Below are 22729 nucleotides of genomic sequence, written 5' to 3' on the forward strand. Positions count from 1 at the left end.
CTCAGTAGAAAGTGCACCAATGAAAAAAAAACAGTGAATGAAGTCAGATCAAGACAAAACTTAAAAAAAAGGAAAATAAATTTGTATGGAAAGCAAATATTTAAATACCACCATGTTTTGTTCAGTTGAAATAGTCTAAGGTAAAAACGTCACACGTCTAGAGTTTGAATGAATCTTCTTTTGCAGTTTGAACTGTATAGAAAAGTGACACACACAGACACACACTACGTCTGACGTGCATCAATACATCTCAATCCATAATTTTCTACAGTATGTAAGCCTGCACACAGGTGGCGTTTTGACACACAATTGAAGCACATTAACTAATCAGGATCTGTCCTACTATCCACAAACTCTTCAAAAAGTGGCAGTTTTATCACACTGTTTCTGTGTGTCAGGCAAATGACTTAATGGTTCAAGATGCTCTTAATATTTTTGGAATACATTTGGAACACCTGATCATCTTCATGTCAAACCCTTCCTGAACCAGCACACAAGCCATCTTTTGGTGAGTCAAAAGTTCCTTATGATAGGGCTGGTCAGGTTTCATTGCAGGTTTTTACATGTCTGGAGCACTCATTTAGACTCAGTTTAGACCTGACAGGTGCCACTTGTTACCCCAACCCAAAATGATGCCTACATTATTTAGCTCAACCTCTGCTTTTTCCTGTTAGTCTGCCTGCTTAGTTTTCTGATTGCCTTCTTTCTCACTTTCATTAATGTTGGCTTTCTGGTCCTCCCACCTCTCCCCCACCCATCGCTCTCTCCCTCTCTCTCTCTCTCTCTCTCTCTCTCTCTCTCGCCCTCCTCCTCTCTTCTCTGCCTGCTTGGCCCCTTGTGAACTGTGTACAAATATAGATTAGCTTAGAAATTCATTAGCCCAGTCGTTATCTGTCATTGGCGTGTGCCACACCATAAGAAGCTGGGGAGAGGGGGGTGGGCACACGCTTGCATTGCTGGAGAGATAAGCAATGAGTTCCTCTTTTTCACTGTGTCACACAGAGAGAAAGGGAGTGGAGGAAAGTTAATAAAGAGATAGAGCGACAAAGGGAGAGATAGAGAAATCAATAAAAAAATAGAGGGAGATAGATGGATAGATTGAAGAGGAGGGGGAAGGGATGGTGTGTGCGTGCGTGCGTGTGTGTTGGGGGGTGTAGGAAATGCCAACAGCATTTTCAACATCTGTTTATGCTCTGCAGATTTCAGAGTACATGCACATACCCAGGACATTTTCCAACATGGTACAGTATTGGGAGGCAGACCGCACCAACAGGCCAGCTGTTCCACCATTGATATGTTTAGTTATTTGCTACTTATGTGAATGTGTATTTGAGTGTGTGTGTGCCCGTGTATCACTAAGAAGAAGAAGGCATCATGAAAAGAAAAAGCACTCGAACCAATTTCTATTCTTTATTACTGCTGTCATCTTGGTGGCAAGTTTGATCCTCACTTGTTATGACTGATTGGTCCATAGCCTCTCTGGAGTTATGCACATACACGAAGAGAACTGAACAACACTGTGTTTGTGTGTGTGTGTGTGTGTGTGTGTGTGTGTGTGTGTGTGTGTGTGTGTGCGTGTATGTAGGAGAGAAATCTTTGATTTGGATTAACCTCAGTGAAAGACAAGCTGACACAGAAGTGAATGCTGGCAATGCAAAACAGCTTCTGCCTGTGGTCCAGCAAAGACATTTGTTCTTTCTTTCGCCCCAACAGCAGTAAGTAATCACAGTTTGCTTTTGAAGCGGGTGAAATGCAATGACTGCTTTAATACAAATGTTTGAGCACAAAGCATTCAGCTGGAGAAAACACAATGTGCATTAATATTTCATAGTGAGACAGCAGAACATCACAGAGAACGGCGCATTGTGCACTACACTAAGCTATTCAAAAGCTCCATCCCAAATTATGTTATTTCTAGATGGCTGATCCATGGTTTGTTATTGTTCTTTCTGTAGTTTAGAGGTAATTAATCATCTAAATAATTATTTATTTATTTATTTTACTCTACCGCTCTACTGGATTCTAAGGGTTGTGAGCAAACTCTTAATTGGGCCTCAAGGAGGAGAGAAAATTTAGATTTTTGGAGACTGCACTTCTATGGCACCAACTTCAGCTGTTTGCACAGGCACGATTGTAAAGGGAGTAGCGCTTCAGCCCTTGTTTTCACAGCCAGAGCTGCTAAAACACTTTGTAACAATTTAGTTAAGCTCATTAAGAAATCAATAAATTTGATTAATTTGTAAAACCTGCATGGGTGGAGCAGTAATAAGCACAATGTGACTTTGTTGTAGGCTTGTAGCCGCATCAAATGTATTTGTACAGCATATATTTAATGTTGTAGTGGAGGCAAGAGGAAAGAAAAAGAGAGAAGTTGGTGTTTAATTAAAGCTGTTTAGTACATCTTGTGAGTTCATGGTGCACATCTGATTCTGCCTGTAAATGGAACACACTGTACATGACTTTAAAATTACTTACTTAAAATGTATTGATTTCTGCCTCCTGTCAACAACTTAAACCAATAGTCTCTCACAATTTCTATAATGTTTGTGATTACTTTACAACTTTTTGTATGACCATGTATATTGCTGCCTGGTTGTATTGTACATTTTTTTAATTTATATTTTGCTTGTTTTCTTGCTGTCTTCTCTGCTGTGTCAAAGTGATCTTATTATCTATTACAGCTGACTAAACATGTGAACAAATGCATTCCTCCTTTATTTTACAATATATTTATCACCATTCTGCCATGTAAACAATTTTGCAATTTGAGAGGGTGGTAATCGCAGATTTATGGACAAAGTCACAGAGTAATGGAGTAAACAAATATTTGGTCAGTGAAGGACTTAGATCTTTCACTTTGCCCTCTTCTTTTAGTTTTTCATATTTAAATCAAATCAAACTGCTGAGAAGTACAAACAGTACAGAAATTGCTCAGTAATATAATCATCCTGTTCTTGATTATTACTTTAAAAAGCTCTTGTCCTTTAATTCTGCCTTATCTTTAGGATAAAATGGAACAAGGGAGTGACATCCCAAAATATAGATGACATATCTTAAAATACATTTTTGTTGCTGTCCTTGGAAGAGAGACAAAGCAATATCAGTTATCAGTTAAGTCAGGTAGCCAAGATCGGGACTACATTTCATGCTATGTGCAGCAGGCTTGGTGGAGGCATCACAGGTGGCCATGACCTCAATACGAACTGATAGAAACATCATGCAAAACATGAAAATGTACTTTATTTCTTAGTCATTTTCAAGATAATAATCTTCCATGGCATTGTTGATAGTGGTTCAGTGTCAGAACCGTAAATATGTGCACTACTTGCAATAGTGGTGTGGGGAATTATAATCTTCAATGTAAGCCATTATGCTTACATATCTGCACTGAGAATCAAACTCTAAATTCTGACATTTCTTGTTTGGTATAATTTATTGATAAAGAAAAACATAGCGGCAGTAATAATTATGGCTTTTCAAGCTAAACATTATGGGTAAGATTACGAAACAGCTAATGTTACTTGTGATGTTACGCCGTGTTCCCACCAAACACGATGAAAGCGATTTAATTTTCGCGGCCAACACGTCCATCTCGCCGCACGATCGCGTCCAGCGCATCGCCCGGCGCGATGCCACCTCAAATCGTGTCTTTTCATTGACTTTGTATGTAGTCTTGTCGCGTAATCTTGCGACATTGCGTTTGGTGGGAACACGGCGTTAGCTAACTTTTAACATATTAAAAGTATAATCAAATGACATCCAAATATACAACTTGCAACTAAAGTTATGTGAAAATCGAAATTGAAGCCAGCTGATTTGCTTCCAATTGTTATACAGTAACAGTAGCCAAATTTTTGCTAAGTCTGAGCAAAATCTAGTGTTGCATGTTACTAAAATTACAGATCTAAAAAAAAAAAAAAAAAAAAAAAAGGTTATCTTTTGTTGTATAATATCAATAAAAGACCAATCAGTATTTCAAATTTTGTTGTGTAGTTTCAGGTTAACTTACCTCAAGTAACCTCAGCTGGTGCAACTGGGTACAACCTTGAGACCACCGGATTAGACGGCAAGCAATGCAGAGTAGAGTATAGCCTAGCTTCTTTCTTAGTCTTAGCTAGCTTGATAGCTTCAAGCTAGGTGGGCCTGTTTCAGTAACCAGACTTCATTTGGCTCACCTCAGCTCCACCCACACTCCACCTTTTTGCCCATGTTTTGATAACACTGGAGTTACATGGAGTCAGGCGTTGCCATGCTGAGCTTCAAAATGGCTCTTCAGAATCCTCTGGGTGACATCATGGAGATGAAGCTTCCCATTTTGAGTAGAACATCTTCACAGAACCCGTGTTTGTGAATTTAATCTTTTCTAGTTTAAGAAAAAGCATTACATTCTCCAGTGAAACAACAGCAGATGGAGGAATAGTAGATTTCCAGACCAGCAAATGTGAATGTGATGCTATCATATTGGTTTGCATTTTTTATCTGTTATACCAAATACTGCAATAAGCTGCATTAATGTCACTCCGACAACCCCACAATTTTGTTTGGAAAACCATTTGCCTGTAGTTGTCAATCTGAGGGCAACCAGAATGCATGTGCCAGGTTGGCTGGGGAGAAGGATTGCCTGTGTGCTTTCAATGGCCTTCCAGCACTTTAGCTAAAATTGTTACATCAAAATCCACATTGAGTCAGGTCCTTGTCCTTTATAAGAAATAACCAGGATTCAAAGTTAGAATCCAGGATTCTTGAAATACTTGTTAATGAACCAGTGTTGGCTTATTCTTCAATTTGTTACAGAATTTTGTTGGGAAGCTGTCAGGGCCTGTGGTCTTACCATGCTACATTGCCATAACAGCATTATTCATCTCATCCTACTGAAGAGCTTGACCTACTGTAGATCTTGTGCCCCCGCGTACAAATTACTTGTTATGTTTTGGTGTCACCATCTTGCAGAGATGGGGACTCGAACTCGAGTCGCACTTAAGTCGCACAGAGAGAGACTTCAGACTTGACTTGGACTCGTGTTTTGGGACTCATGAACAATCATTATGTTTTCTTTTTTCCTTTCTTTTTTTTTTTGGCGTATTAACATTGGGGAAACACTGAAACATATGACGAGCTTAATGTCATTCCCTCCTTTTTGACATGGTAACCATGGTAACCATATTATGCATCGGGTGCGCGGCTCGCAGCCCCACGCATTACTACCTCAGATGACACTATAGCAACCGACACACCCGCAGCTGCTGCTGTACCCTTTGTAATTATGTTTGGTTATAAAAACTTCAAACAAGACGGCACCAACAAAAGAAGCGCTGACTGCAAAGTCTGCGGTACCAAGATTAAGGACGCTGGATCAACCACATCAAATTTTATCAGGCACCTAAAACTCACCTGGATAAGTCACATTAGCGCATAGGGATGGTTAGCAAACATGTTTAGCTCAGCATTAGCTATGTTTAACTTGGCTTGCTACCAGCTTTGTAACTGAATATTTGAATAGATGAGTGAATGTTAGTTTGTTTGTCACACTTATTTGCATGGAGCGATGTTAACATGACGTTTATTGGGTAACGTTATTTATCTACGTTCCTACAATGCCTACAATGCTTTTGACTGGGTGAGGTGTAACATTTTCTATATTTTTGTTCTTATTATGGTCCGACTGAGCCTGCACAATAGGGGGCAAGATATAATGTAACTGTATGTTCATGTTGGAAGAATACAGTCTCCTTTAAAGGAAATCATTCATTGTGTGTTTTCTTCATATTGCATTGCAGTACCCTGTTTAAAGTGATCATATAACAAACAAGTAATCAGCACTGATACTTTATGCTAATAAATAAAGGAGGGATAATAATACAGTAGATGCTTTGAATCTCTTAGATATAGCTGCGCAGTATTCTTGGTAGACCGAATAGCAGCAGATGATAGAAGGCTCATTAAAACAAGAAGAGACATGAGAGATTTATTTTTTAGAGACTTGAGACTTGACTTGGACTTGCAAAAAAAGACTTGTGAACATCTCAGCCATCTTGTCACCATATTGATAGTAGAGCCCACATGTCGAGGTATGAATTGTTCTAATTGGATTGCAGATAGAATACATATACATATAGAATACATACAATGTATATTCAGTTGTCTAACCTTTGGAATAAATTAGCTTCCTATAAATAGTCTAGTCTGAGAAAGACTTGTGAACATGAGAAAATAAAATAAATTGTTCAGCCAAGGGGTTCAGAAATGTACAAGGGTCCACATAACTACTTTGTTGCATAAACACGGAGAAAGCCTAACCCTAACCCTAATCCAGAGCACCGTGACCCCTCAGGGGGCCACCGCAGGGTCTGCTGTGCAACCATCAATTTTTTTTCCACAACAATCTACACCACAACCTACAACATCAACATCACACACACCCACACGAAGACCCACAAGACGATGTTAACGCTACTAAAAAACTTAAAGACTGGGGTAGGTGTGTAAGAAAAAAACACCTGATCATCGGAGACTCTAACGTTTCCAGATTTCCTCCCTTTCAGAACCAGGACTTGCAGGTGGACAGCTATCCTGGGGCTTCTTTCCATCATGCTGAGTCCCTCCTCCACAGGGCCGTTTGGACCACAGAGGTAGAAACGGTGATCCTGTCCTTCGGACTTAATAGCAGGAAGCAGAAGCCTCGGGAAACAGCCATCAAACAGCTACAAAGAACCATGAGAGTGGCCAAGATCAGATTTCCCAAAGCCACAATTGGGTTCCTCTGATCAACGCCTCCCCGGCACTGCCACACAAGGAGCAGCTCAACCTGCAGGTACTGAATAACTATATTATGAAAAACTACAATTTCATTCCAAAACTCCCTACTTAAAATTTCAATACTGAAAGGGACAACATTCACTGGTCTCATTTTACAGCTGCGAAAATGTTTGATCATTGGCTCAACCAGGTAAACTAGAAGTCCCCGAGAGCCTGTTTTTTCAGGAGGGGTACAAAAATGTAATGATCCTGGCAGTCAAGTCAAAATTAACCAACGCACAATTATCCCTATTAAGTAGAGGCTTAAATTTCATTCCTACCAGAGGCAGCAACAAAAACATTAGACCTAAAACTAGATTGGACCTCCAAAATTATCATAGGAGATTAAAACTACTTGCTTATTATGGCGATGATGCCACGTCAGAAAAACAGCCCTTTATGCCCAGCTCCAATTGGACCCCCCCGAAGCTAGAATACCTACCCATATTACAGATCTGATTAATTTAGATCTAGAATATTTTCAAAACTCATTTCAAGTACTTAGAGTCAAATCCAATCTGACATCGGAGGAGAATTCGGCCCTAAAAGAATTAATAAACAACAAAGATATTATTATAAAACCGGCAGACAAGGGCAATGTCGTAGTAGTAATGGATCTGCAACAATATTTATGGGAAGGATATAGACAACTGGGTGACACAAAATATTACTCTAAATTAGAGAAACCAATTTACCCAGAAACCTTTACTCAAATAATTGAAATATTCCATAAAATACATGAGAAAAAACTTATCAACAATAGACAACGTAACTATGTAATTGGAGACTCGGAACCCAGACCGAGATAATTTTACTTACTTCCAAAAATCCATAAGGATCCAGCCAGCTGGAGCAAACCCTTTCAAATCCCCCCTGGACGTCCAATTGTCTCAGACTGCAGCAGTGAGACATATAAGTCGACGGAATTTATTGATTATTATATAAACCCATTGGCTAAAAAGCACAAAAGTTATATCAAAGATACTTATGATTTCATAGATAAAATTAAAGATTTAAAAATACCCACCAATTCCATTTTATTTACAATTGATGTGGATAGTTTATATACAAATATAGATACACAAGAAGGAATCCTAGCAATTAAAAATATTCTACATCAATTCCCAGACAAAAAAAAAAAGACCAGATAAAGAATTATTAAAATTATTGGAAATTAATCTAACTCGAAACGATTTTGAATTTGACGGAAAATATTTCCTGCAAATAAAAGGCACAGCCATGGGCAAAAAATTCGCCCCTGCCTATGCCGACATTTTTATGGCATCATGGGAGACTGCTGCATTAGAAAAATGTCTTAAAAAACCTCTCCATTATTTCAGATATCTTGATGATATCTGGGGTGCCTGGACCCACTCTGAGGAAGATTTTACTCATTTTCTAGATACCCTAAATAATCACAATCCCTCTATTAAATTAAAATCCACAACTCACCATAATTCGGTCAACTTCTTAGACACAACCACACTTTCAACAAGACTTTCCTCCGTGCCAAAACTATACAAATCTCTACTGCTCTGCCTTTCGTCACCACTTTTTCTCCATCCACAGTAAAATTAGTCAGAAGAATTAAAACTAATTTGGAGGCCAACATGAAACTATATCAACCAAATAATGATTTGAGAATAATTGCTGCTTTTAGAAAAAATAAAAACCTGAAAGATTACCTGGTGAGGGCAAGGATCAAGCCGAGGCTGGATCAGGCAGCGGGTCCACAGAATAACTACTTTAAACAACAGGAATGGGTATATGATTTTCATAAACAAAGAGTGTTTAAAACTGCTAAACAATGTAGTATTTTGTCTAAAAATTGTGTGTATCTAATGACCTGTAAAAAATGTGAGAAAAGATATGTGGGGGAAACAAAATTATCTATACAAGTAAGATTCACTTGTCATAAATATATTATCAGACAAAAAAATACTGACCGACACGTAGTTCAGCACTTCATCTCCCATGGCTGGGAGGCCATGCAAGCCCTGGTCCTGGAAAACAATCCACACTGGTCCACGCCTCAGAGAAGGAGAGCTGAACGAGACTGGATTAATAAATTGGGCACCACATATCCACACGGTCTCAATCAAAGAATGTATTACCGTGCCTAAACTCAACCTTCACCTCCTAATCTGGCCCTAAACCCAACCATAATTGATCTTAACTTTAACCCCTATCCAGACAGCTATCCTAACCTTAACCCCTAGAATCTGGCCCTAACCCCAACCTCCATAACCCTATTGTTTATCAATTTTAATCCTAACCCTATCCCCCACCCTCCCCCTAAACCCGACACATTTTCTCCCCCTTCTGACTCTCCTGTCCCCCCCACTCTCCCTTCTATCCTAACTACACAATCTCTCTCCTCAGGCCTCTGTACGCTGGCTGGGGGCGAGGTTGCGGCGGCGGTGGGGGGCCCCAATGGAATGATGCAGCCCCAATTGCCCAGACGCAACCCCAGGCAGCAGGTAAAGGTGCAGCTCAACCCCATCCCCTGAGCTGTACTCGACCGCCTGGGGACGCAGTCGGCTGGGTCCTCCGACGGGGCCCTTCCCGCTCCCCTCCTCCCCCCCTAATACCCCCACAGAGCCTACACAGACTTACAGTAATGTAGCTCTTCCCTGCAGCAATACAATCTCCTTTTCTCCGCCTCCAGATCCACCACACGAACAGCAGAGGGAGCCAGAGCCGCTTGCCGTGGGGCCCTGTAGGGCCCAAGAAATCTCTGAGGTGGATAACAACTCTATGATGATGAAGGGTAAAATGAAAGCTAAGCTGAACACTACCTTAACATCTGAGACATCCACCTCTCGCCCAACCAGGGTCCCTGCGGCAACGCCTGGCTCCCCTAACCCCCCAGAACCACACACACACCCACGCACCTTTGGCAAAATCCAGGATTGGTCCCTGGAGGTGCGGAAGAAGATACTCATCATAGGCAATTCAAACCTTTCCCGCATACCTAAATTTAGACATCCACACATCCAGATAGACAGTTTTCCCGGAGCTACATTTCATCACATCACTGCCATTTTAAAGAAGCTGCCACCCCAACACACCGTCACTCAGGTCATACTCTCGGTCGGACTCAATAACTGCCTCTCGGAACATGAACCATCTACTTTTCTAAAACAAGCACAGCAGATGTGGAGCACCAGCCAGATCACTTTCCCTAACGCCACCATTTAATTCCCGATAATAAACTTTTCACGGAAACGGGACCAGCGTAAGCAAACACTACTCACCCGACTCAATAACACCATAGCCTCGAAGTACAACTTCATTCCGGAAATCAATCCACTACTCTTTCACACCACGGCCGACAGCATTCATTGGACTGCCCAGGTGGCCAAACAGATATTCAGGTACTGGAAAGAACACCTAAACTTGTAAAGGGAGACAACTGCTCACCTCCCCCACAACCTTCCAATATAACTAATCTTTCTGCTGTTTTCTCCCCCACAGCCGCACAGCTGGAGATCTTAGAAAAAGGACTCACCTTCATCCCGACCCCCAATCCTCCCACCCGGCCGGAACTCAGAAGGGACCTCCACGCCTTTCATAGAAGAATACAGAGGCGGGAGCCTGTGTCCTTCACGGGACCGTCCACATGGCAACCACACCCGGACACCATTTCACCCACCATAACACAACTGATTACTGAAAACAACCGGGCACTCACACGTTGGCACCCCTGTCCACATAGAACAGCCAACATTAGACACGAACATAAACGCACCCTCAGCACACTAGGTACATGCAAACACATAGTTATTAAACCAGCCGACAAGGGGGGCCAAATTGTCATTCAGGATAGGGATAATTACATATTAGAAGCACACAGACAGTTAAACAACAGCACATATTACAGACCACTACACACTCCACTACAACAGGAAACACAAACATTAGTTAGGAACATTACAGACACATTACACAGACACAAATACATCACTACAAAACAAAAACAATACCTGGACGGTCCTGATGAGTCCAGGCCCCGCCTCTTCTACTTGTTACCCAAGATCCACAAGCCCCCTGAAACGTGGACGGTCCCTTCTGTTGTTCCGGTCGGCCGCCCCATTGTTAGCGACTGCGGATCAGAAACCCACGCCATAACAGAATACATAGATCATTTCATCAATCCCCTTGCCAAACTTCACCCCAGTTACATCGAAGACACCTATCATTTTGTACAGACAATAAAAAACCAACAGGTACCCGGTCACACCCTCCTTTTCACAATAGACATAGACTCCCTATATACCAACATTGAGACTCCAATTGGATTAGCCGCCGTACAGTCAATTTTCAGAAAACATCCGGATCCAACTCGCCCTGACCACCACATTTTAAAACTTTTAGAAATAACCCTCACTAGAAATGATTTTATGTTTAATAATCAGCACTATCTCCAGCTGTGTGGCTGCGCGATGGGCCGAAAGTATGCGCCGTCTTATGCGGACATATATCTGGCCCCCTGGGAGGAAACAGCACTCAGCAACATCATACATATTTACGGTACCTGGATGACATCTTCGGCCTCTGGGACAGCACACCGGAACAGTTCATCACCTTCACCGAAGCACTTAACTCACATCACCCGAAGATTAAAATCAAGCACAATCTACAACCCCTCTCAATAGAATTTCTGGACACGAGTGTCTTCTTCCGCGACTCCAGCGACCAAACCAAGACACTGGCCACCAAAGTCCATTTCAAAGACACTGACCGACATGCACTCCTCCGTAAAACCAGCTACCACCCAAGGCACACGTACAGAGGCCTGATAAAGTCCCAGCTGATACGAGTCCACAGGATCTGCACCTTCCCGGAGCATGTGGAGGAGGCTACAAGCACCCTTTTTAGTGCACTGAGGCCTAGGGGATACTTGAGGCGCTTCCTCAGGAGTGTCAAGGGGGAGGTCAGCCGCACCTTCAAAGAAAAATACCACCACAACGTCCCCCGACCAACCGGCCCGACTCTCGTCCCCCTGGTGGTCACCTACTCGGAGACCACCAGAAACCTTCTCTCCACCTTCAAGATGAATTTTGAAAGGGCAAAGAGCAACTGCAATGCACTGGGGGACTGCCAGCTGATCTCCGCCCACCGCAGGAATAAAAACCTTAAAGATTTACCGGTACATTCAGAGCTGAACAGCTCAACGACACCTGGGGAAGCGCTTCGAGGCTCGGCAATTGGTTTTATCTCCCTCCCCCACATTTTTAACCCTCACGCAAGAACAGGTATAAACCCGTGGCAGGCCCTAAAGCCCACAACAAACAATGTCATATATGCCATTAGGTGCAAGGCCTGCCACAAAATGTATGTGGGGCAGACTAGACATTCAATTGTAACCAGGATAAAACAGCATTTTTATATCATGAACAAGGGGAGTGGCACCAGTGTCCTGTATGCACATTTTAAACTCCATGGCCAACACAATGTCCAGAGCATGGGCCTGGAGAGCAGGAGGGATTGGACCAAGGCCCAGAGACAGGCAGCGGAGAGGAAATGGATTCATCTACTAAAGACCATAGACCCCACCGGCCTAAATGAAAAGTATGGTTGATGAATCCATTTCCACTTGATAAATAACATTTTTTTTGCAGCATTTACTAGAAGTGCTCACCTCCTCCCTTTTCAGGGCTTATCCTCCTACAGGTTCTGGGCAGGACTCCGACTGCAGTGACCCAAGAAGGAAACCCTCCTTCTAAAACCTTTTTAGCCTATTGTGATTTAACTGTTTTCTTTTTCTTTTCTTTTTTTTTTAAATAATTTCTTAATTTTATATTTATATATTTAATTCATGTAATTAAATTACAACAACCTTCTACAAATCATGAACTTATTTATTTACTTATTTGTTGATTCACTATTTTACATGTATTTTTTTATTATTATTATTTATTTATTTATTTTATGCATTTACCATAATTTTAACTTCCCTTTATATACATATACATATACTTGATTTTCATCATTTCTTTCTAAAACTTATAAAAGAATTATTTCCTCACAAGAGGCCTCTCACCGCAGCCGGAGTTCCTGCAAATCCTTGTATTGAATAAAACATATCTTTTAAAAAGCTGTGAGAAGTTGACGTCATTATTTTTATTTTTGTTTTTATTTTTAGCAAGAGCAAGTATTTTTACTTTGAAATTGAATTTTTACAAAGGCAAGGTTTTAGACAAAAAACAACAGCATTATGCATGATTTTATTCTAACCCCAAATGTACATATGTGTGTTTCCCTTTTATTCATTGCATGCATATACATTGTGATTTTTATCAGCACTTGTTTGAAAGCACTTGTTTTATCATTTTAGCACTTATGTTTTATTAATTCCTCTTGTTTTACTCCTCCTTGAACCGCCACCTTATCGTGGTGGAGGAGTTTGAGTACCCGAATGATCCTAGAGGCTATGTTGTCCGGGGCTTAATGCCCCTAGTAGGGTCTCCCAAGGCAAACAGGTTCTAGGTGACGGGTCAGACTAAGAGCGGTTCAAAAAGCCCTTATGGATAGTAAAAAAACAAGGATGTTCACGTCGCCCGGATTGGCGTCACCGGGGCCCCACCCTGGAGCCAGGCCTGGGGTTGGGGCTCGCAGTCGAGCGCCTGGTGGCCGGGTCTTTGCCCACGGGACCCGGCCGGGCTCAGCCCGAAGGAGCGACGTGGGCCCGCCTTCCCGTAGGCCCACCACCCGCAGGAAGGACCAGAAGGGGCCGGTGCTTTGTGTTTTGGGTGGCAGTCGTGGGCGGGGGCCCCGACGACCCAAACCCTGGACAACGACTCTGGCTATGGGGACATGGAATGTCACCTCGCTGGGGGGGAAGGAGCCGGAGCTAGTGCAGGAGGTTGAGCGGTACCGACTAGAGATAGTCGGACTCACCTCCACGCACAGTTCGGGCTCTGGAACCCAACTCCTTGAGAGAGGCTGGACTCTCTTCTACTCTGGAGTTGCCCGCGGTGAGAGGCGGTGAGCTGGTGTGGGCTTGCTTATAGCCCCCCAGCTCAGCCGTCATGTGTTGGAGTTCTCCCCGCTGAGCGAGAGGGTCGCTTCCCTGCGCCTTCGGGTCGGGGATAGGTCTCTCACTGTTGTTTCGGCCTATGGGCCAAACAGCAGTGAAGAGTACCCGGCCTTCTTGGAGTCCTTGGGAGGGGTACTGGAAAGTGCTCCAACCGGGGACTCCATCGTTCTGCTGGGGGACTTCAATGCCCACGTGGGTAGCGACAGTGATACCTGGAGGGGCGTGATTGGGAGGAACAGCCTCCCCGATCTGAACCCGAGTGGTGTTCTGTTGTTAGACTTCTGTGCTAGTCATAGTTTGTCAATAACGAACACCATGTTCAAGCATAAGGGTGTCCATCAGTGCACGTGGCACCAGGACACCCTAGGTCGGAGGTCAATGATCGACTTTGTAGTCGTATCATCTGACCTTCGGCGGTATGTCTTGGACACTCGGGTGAAGAGAGGGGCTGAGCTGTCAACTGATCACCACCTGGTGGTGAGTTGGATCCGCTGGCAGGGGAGGAAGCGGGACAGACTTGGCAGACCCAAACATACTGTGAGGGTCTGTTGGGAACGTCTGGCGGAACCCGCTGTCAGGGAGGTCTTCAACTCCCACCTCCGGGAGAGCTTCGACCAGATTCCGAGGGAGGTTGGAGACATCGAGTCTGAATGGACCATGTTCTCCACTTCCATTGTTGATGCAGCCGTCCATAGCTGTGGCTGTAAAGTCGCCGGTGCCTGTCGTGGCGGCAATCCCCGAACCCGGTGGTGGACACCGGAAGTAAGGGATGCCGTCAAGCTGAAGAAGGAGTCCTATCGGGCTTGGTTGGCTCATAGGACTCCTGAGGCAGCTGACGGGTACCGGCAGGCTAAGTGGGCAGCAGCTCGGGCGGTTGTAGAAGCAAAAACTCGGGTCTGGGAGGAGTTCGGGGAGGCCATGGAGGAGGACTACCGGTCAGCCTCGAAGAAATTCTGGCAAACCGTTCGGCGCCTCAGGAGGGGGAAGCAGCTCTCCATTAATACTGTTTACAGTGGAGGTGGGGAGCTGCTGACCTTGACTGGGGATATTGTCGGGCGGTGGAAGGAATACTTCGAGGATCTCCTCAATCCCACTGTCATGTCTTCTGCAGAGGAAGCAGAGACTGGGGACTTGGAGGTCGATTCGTCCATCACCCAGGCTGAAGTCACTGAGGTAGTCTGCAAGCTCCTCGGTGGCAAAGCTCCGGGGGTGGACGAGATCCGCCCTGAGTACCTCAAGTCACTGGATGTTGCAGGGCTGTCCTGGTTGACACGCCTCTGCAACATCGCATGGCAGTCGGGGACGGTGCCTTTGGACTGGCAGACCGGGGTGGTGGTCCTTCTGTTTAAAAAGGGGGACCGGAGGGTGTGTTCCAACTATCGGGGGATCACACTCCTCAGCCTCCCTGGGAAAGTCTATTCCAGGGTACTGGAGAGGAGAATCCGGCCGATAGTCGAACCTCGGATTCAGGAGGAACAATGCGGTTTTCGTCCCGGCCGTGGAACACTGGACCAGCTCTATACCCTCCACAGGGTGCTTGAGGGTTCATGGGAGTTTGCCCAACCAGTCCACATGTGTTTTGTGGACTTGGAGAAGGCATTCGACCGTGTCCCTCGCGTCATTCTGTGGGAGGTGCTCCGGGAGTATGGGGTCGCAGGCCCTCTGCTGAGGGCTGTGCAGTCCCTGTACAACCGGAGCAGGAGCTTGGTCCGCATTGCCGGCAGTAAGTCGGACCTGTTCCCGGTGCATGTTGGACTCCGCCAGGGCTGCCCTTTGTCACCGGTTCTGTTCATTATTTTTATGGACAGAATTTCTAGGCGCAGCCAGGGACCGGAGGGGGTTTGGTTCGGGAGCTGGCAGATTTCGTCTCTGCTTTTTGCGGATGATGTTGCCTTGTTGGCTCCATCGAGCCAGGACCTTCAGCGTGCACTGGGACGGTTCGCAGCCGAGTGTGAAGCAGCTGGGATGAGAGTCAGCACCTCCAAGTCCGAGGCCATGGTTCTCGACTGGAAAAAGGTGGCTTGCTCCCTCCAGGTTGGGGGAGAGATCCTGCCTCAAGTGGAGGAGTTTAAGTATCTTGGGATCTTGTTCACGAGTGAGGGAAGAATGGAGCGTGAGATTGACAGGCGGATCGGTGCAGCGGCAGCAGTAATGCGGTCGCTGTATCGGTCCGTCGTGTTGAAGAAGGAGCTGAGCCGAAAGGCGAAGCTCTCGATTTACCGGTCAATCTACGTTCCTACCCTCACCTATGGTCATGAACTTTGGGTCATGACCGAAAGAACGAGGTCCTGGATACAAGCGGCTGAAATGAGTTTCCTCCGCAGGGTGGCGGGGCACTCCCTTAGAGATAGGGTGAGGAGCTCTGTCACCCGGGAGGAGCTCAGAGTAGAGTCGCTGCTCCTCCACATCGAGAGGAGTCAGCTGAGGTGGCTCGGGCATCTGTACCGGATGCCCCCTGGACGCCTCCCTAGGGAGGCGTTCCAGGCATGCCCCACCGGGAGGAGGCCCCGGGGAAGACCCAGGACACGCTGGAGTGACTATGTCGCTCGGCTGGCCTGGGAACGCCTCGGGGTCCCCCCGGAGGAGCTGGAGGAAGTGTCCGGGGAGAGGGAAGTTTGGGTGTCCCTGCTCAGACTGCTGCCCCCGCGACCCGGCCCCGGATAAGCGGGTGGGAATGGATGGATGGATGGATGTTTTATGTCTAACCTTTTAAAATTCTAATCAAGCACTTATTATTTATTTTCTTGTTCTATAAAACTTGCTCCTTTTAAGCAATGACCGCCTTAAGTATCACAGCAGAGGCCCTGAAAGGGGAGGGGACATTTTGATAAATATACAAAGTCCTGCTGCCGACCTGCACCGTTGCCCAACCCTCCATGCACTTTTGAAATTCGGCCAGAATTTTAAGTACTTTTTAAGGATCAAAGATCCATTTTATTCTACAAATAAAAAGGGTCCCAAGATCCTTTGGATCCATGCATGATTTTTTCCACAGTTGTAGACAAACTTGGCCTCTCTTTCACAATGAGCTCGAAAAATCTGTGAGACTTACAGAATTTGAATTAGCAGCCTCTAAGCGCGGCCACATCTGCTCCCCATTGATTCCAATACAAAGATTTTCTGAGAGAAGCAGAAAGGAGCCTTGTTTTCAACTCGCGACTGTGTCCACAATATTTGCCGTAGAAACACAAAATTACACCAAATCGTTCAAGAAGTCCTCAAGGCGCTCACGGTGTGTGTGTTTTTCTGATAGGAGCTACCGTTTGGTCAGGAGAAGCCCGAACGTGAGACCAGCGCAGAGGCAGAAAATGGCTCTTTTTCTCTCTCTGAGTGCATGTGTGCCTGAGTGCTGAGAGTGGGCATGTGTGTGCGTGCGCAGCTGTGTCTCATAGAGCATGATTGGGAGGGCCTCTCAAGTTGCCGTGGCAACCTCTGAGGCTCAGTACCTCTGTGAGCACTCCTCTCTCAGGCTCCCACACACACAAACAGACATATGGGCATATAATGTAATGTGTATGTACGCAGTCGGGCAGTAGACCCCGTGGCCCTTTCAAAATTTCCTCAGGGGAAATTGTCTAGTTTATTTTATTCTTATTGTTGTAATCCAGGGAGGCGGATTAAGAGGTGTAGGATCTAAACATGAATACTTACCTGTATGTATATTTATTAATGAATATGAATATTAATGTGAATATGTGAATATTAATGTGAAAATATATATATATATATATATGTGTGTGTGTGTGTGTGTGTATATATGTATATATAGATAGATAGATAGATGTATATATAGATAGATAGATAGATGTATGAAGATTATATAGATGTATTATTGCAAATGTGTATATATATGTACATGGATGTGGATATGTAATTATATAATTAATAGATGGATATACATTTAACACAATATAGTATGTATTACATATTCTGAATGATTTTTTTTTTTGTATTATATAGATGAATATTCATATATGTATATGGATGCGTAATAAAAAGAAAAAAACATACTTATCATATATTTACCAGGAGGGATGGAGCTGGCCCATCCCGGGGAGGGCTGGATGGAGTGTGCATCTTTCCTAACCCATACCAGAAGATATTCCCTTCAAACTAGATTTTACAATCAGTGGGTCAATAACACAGTCAAGATCTCCTGAGAAGATTAGCTTGTATATATTGAGATTAGGTATTAATGTCATAACTTTATAAAGTGGACATCATCCCAGCACAAACATTTGCTAAGACAAGAGGTTTCTGAAAAAAACAGAACAAAGAAACAATAATAAAATTAACATTGTTATGGTGAATAGTATTGCCACACCCTTGTACTTGTGATCAGATTTGCATTGGAAATTTTGACTCACTCATATTTTAGTGAGTCTGTTATGCAGACCTGTGAACCCTCCAGAGCTTCCTGTGATTTTCCTGTATTTTACCCTTCTTTCTCCCTGTATTTTTCCTTGAAATCTCATGAATTTGACCCTTCCTTAAAAAAAAGCTGACAAGATCAACTTTTTGAGGCACACCTATTTTTTATAATGCTTACGTGTTTCCTGTTCTTTAAGAAATGATGGATTCTTTGATGCATTCTCCACCCTGTCATTTTCATGTTTTATGAAAATAAATAAAAGTTAAACTTGCACATAAACATAAAATATATACAATAAAGAAGAATAATTAAACTAAGAGAAAGGATGTTCTTAAAAAATATAAATAAGTATATAAATGTAGACTAATAGCAATTGCTACAAATATAACTACATATATAACATAGAATAACATTCCCTTGTTGAGAAAGGGACTAAATATATTTCAAAAAAATTTATAATCATCATGCAATGAAAATGTCTGTGACAGAATGGACATAGTTTGCAGTTTGCCTGTACATTGTCTGCTTGCAGTTAATTTCTAAACAATGCTGGAGCTTGACCAACATGGTCCACTTAATGTAACGGATAACAAGTTAAATGTGAATCTCAGCTTTATCGTTTGGAGATTATGAGTTCTCAAAGCCACTTTATAGTGATTCTGACCAAATTATTTTTTGAGCACTAAAAATACTTTTCCTTTGATTTGTTACATTGTCATATACCATGTTTCTGTGACTATTCTCAGTAAATTGTACTTATCATTCTCTTTATGTTGACCTATACTGTGGATGGCCTCAGTGGCGATGGCTTGGCTCAGGGGTTCCCAGAATTATGACTCAAAAGTCTGCATTTGATTTTTATTCAAGGTCAGAGGTCCGGTATGGTTGGAAATAACAAAATAATATTGAATCAATTAATTAATATCACATCTCTTGTGATTGGGCCAGCATGAAACTGAGGCAGATGAGTTTCGGTCGGTTAGTCCATTTATTTCTGACTCATTCTCACAGCTACATAGTTATTGTGATGGTCTGTATCTGCAATTTAGGAGCTGATGGCCAGTGTCCTCTCAATGTGTGAACTCAACAGAAAGAACACGCAACACTCTCTCCAGCAGTTGACTTTTTTTTTTCAGGATCCCAGGAAGCAAACAAAAATACTCGGTGTGCTGCTAATTGAACATATGGACTGGGTCGTGATTGAATTGCAGTTTGGTCCACGTGTGGACCGAGGTCTGGACTTTCTGGCACTTAATATTTATATTTTGACATTGCAGGGTTATTGCACATGCACTTGTTTAGCTAATTAATTTGCCAAATCATAATATATTATAGGAGACAACAATGAAGAATGTAATTTTATAAATTATTTACTTATCTGTGTACTGAATAGAGAACAACGTTAATGTAATGTTTTGTGATTGCACTTGAGACATACAGACTGGGAATAAGAGATGATGAGTTGCCATGTCATTACAAATCAATACAGCCGTATGTTCACTTCTTTACCTTTACCTGAGGAAGACCATCTGTGGTTGAAATAATTCCAGTCATCTACATAAAATAAAAGATTTCTAGAAAAAGATAATAGTGTGTCAGTGTATTTCCTTCTTTTTTTTTTAATTTTTCAAGTTTTGCATTTTAACTCAAGTAGTTATTTCAATGACTAGTTTTACTTCTAAATGAGGACCTGTTTTGCAAAGTAACAATACTTCTTCTTGATTACTGTTTTTGGTTACTCTAACCACCTGTGTGAGTAGCTCACAACATGTCTGTCAACTCAGTCAAAGCTGTGATCGAGTCTGCAGGGTCATAGGTAGCAGACAGCCCTCCCTCTCTTTTTCAAGGTCCAGATGAGGTCTCTTTATGGGTATAGAAATAAAATCTCTGTCCTCCCTGACAGCAGCCTCACCGCTACTCACTCTCTCTTTCCTGCCCACTTAGTCACTCCACTAGCATAACATTAGTCTGCACACTGCAGCTAAAACACTAGTAATAATTAAACTGTCAAGACTGCCCAAATGGCAAAATCCTTGCTCTTCAACATTATTGCTAACAAAACATTCTACCTTAATTTATACTTGACATTACTAGCGAAAGTGTGTTTGCACTGTCTTACCCTCCCACACACCACTCAACTGCATGGTGTTCCAGTTCAACTGGTGGTTGAATTAACAGGTGATGTTCCTGAGTGATGTGTTGTCAGTGCGCCTTTGAGGATCCCCTGTACACTAAAGCAGGAAATAAAAATTCTGATTAGTTTGCTTTGTTACATTAATTTGTTGCTGTCTTTTTAGATGTTTCAATGGAAACAGTTTGCTGGAACATTGATTTTGGTGTTGACAAAGATACATGAAAGTATCATGAAAGGGATCAGACTGCACGAATCCAGCTCGATTTTGAGATGATTTTGTTGTAGCCAACAACATCATGGCATCATGGCCGATCGTGAATGACAGGCGTCTATACCCGTGAAGTGTGAAATAGTAAACAACCTGCGTGCAGCATCTAGGACACCCCCCAACATCCAGATGAAAAGTGTAGCATGTCAGATTTTTTGGTCTTGACAAGCCTAGTGTGACATCATGACATGTTGCTGAGCATTGACCAATCAGGTGCTCTCTCTAGAGCGCAGTGAAGTAAACATGGCAAAGACGATGAGGAGGAGGGATTCAAAATGATCATGACACAAATAAAAGACTGACAACATCAACATTTGGATGATTTATTGATGATTGCAGTGTTTCGAACAGGCATCACCCTTGTCATTCCTGTAATCCTCAGAAAGAGAGATAGAAACTAGATTCCAAAGAATATGCATAAATACACCGTAGCCATGTCTCTGGCTTTCCCCTCATTTTGTTTCAGATGTGCATTTCATTTGTCATTTTGTCCAGCAAAATCCCAAGTTGTACACAATGTTTAGATATCTCAAATGTAGAACAAAGACGAACAAACTGTCTTTGATTTGAAACTGGGAGCCACACACACCTGCTCACTCCATGTTCAACCTGTAAATCCCTGAATTCAGATATCATTACTCCTGTCAGTATTAGATGATAGCAATAGTTCTTTTTTTTTTTTTTTTCTTGGCACTTTAAGGGCTCCGTATATTTTTTATTTTGACACCATCATTCTGGTCAGTTCAAAAAATTTTAAGAGAATCCAAGTTGAATTAATAAAAAAATAAAAAAAACTTAAATGGTTTCCAATCTGGACAACCGACTCAATAATCATCAATTCTACCATAAATATGTTACATGCAGGTGGACAACACTGACTAGCCAAACCACTAAAAACAATAATATTGTAGATGAAAATCCAAAAGTTGCAGTGAGTGTCAAATGAATCCAGCTTCAGAGTTGTTCAGAGTCTGTGGGATCTTTCGGATTCTGTTTCTGGGTGAGGATATATAATCTCTGTATGGGGGTAGCTGTGTATCTGATCGGTATCCTCTCTAATCTGTCTTTGGGGCCTTGCTGAAGAGGTATGGTGCACGATGTGAAGGGAGATAGCAACTACAGGCTGTAGCAGATTTATAATTCTGATTAAAAGAAGTGATTTCCCCTCTGTGCCATCCTTCCTCTGTGGAAGATGCACAGCAAATGATATACCCTACATGGAAGAAATCACTGAAAACCTTCACATGGGTGCCAGAGGAGATTTATGACTTTGGATTCAATCTTCCCAACCGTTTGAAGCCTGTCTGCAGCCTGACTACTCCACCCAGCAGCCCCTCAACCATCGCCTGGTAGTCCCCCGTCCACCACAGATACCATCTCCACATTATCGGCAAAGGCTAAAGAAAACATCTTTCATGTTTTATAAAGTGAGAGAGCTAACAGGAAATGAAAGAGTCCCGCACTGGAAGACAAATAAAGAGAACGCGAGAGAAAAATATACGGCGTAGAGGGGAATCCACTCTTCATCTCCTGGAGCTACAGGGCTGCGGCTCTGTAGAGAGACTGAGACTGGCTCGTGTATGTATTATAGCTGCAGGGGCCAAGTGAAACTCAGCAGCGTCAATAAGAGGAGATGTTTTTTTTCCCCTGCCCAACTCTGTCTGCTTATAAATGTTGTCATCCTTCTCAGGGCATAAGATTAAATGGGGGCTTTTGGGCCAAGCAGTGGAGCTCATTTGTAATGTCGTAGAAGAGAAGTGCCTGCAGCCTGACTGCAAACACACACATACACACACAAACATAGTGAGAGAAGGGGATGGAGTGGGGGAGTTTGAGAAGAAGGGAAGGAAAAGAGAAAGTAAAAGGAGATGAAAACATGCAAGGAAAAACTCACTCCAGTAGATTTACTTATTGACCAGCCTGTGCCAGCAGTTTTTGTGCATTTACTGAGCTTATAACTCTGCTTTTCCTTTTACCATCAATATAATTAGAGATGATATTCAAGTTTTTTCAAGAGCCTTTGTAAATCTTTTGCAACAACTTCTCCTACTTCGCTGTTCTTGACCCTAAAGAGAGGTATCTGGATTTTTAAAAATGCTTTTTTATCTCTCTCCGTCA

Source organism: Chaetodon auriga, chromosome 9 (assembly GCF_051107435.1).
Source record: "Chaetodon auriga isolate fChaAug3 chromosome 9, fChaAug3.hap1, whole genome shotgun sequence".
Classification (NCBI taxonomy): Eukaryota; Metazoa; Chordata; class Actinopteri; order Chaetodontiformes; family Chaetodontidae; genus Chaetodon; species Chaetodon auriga.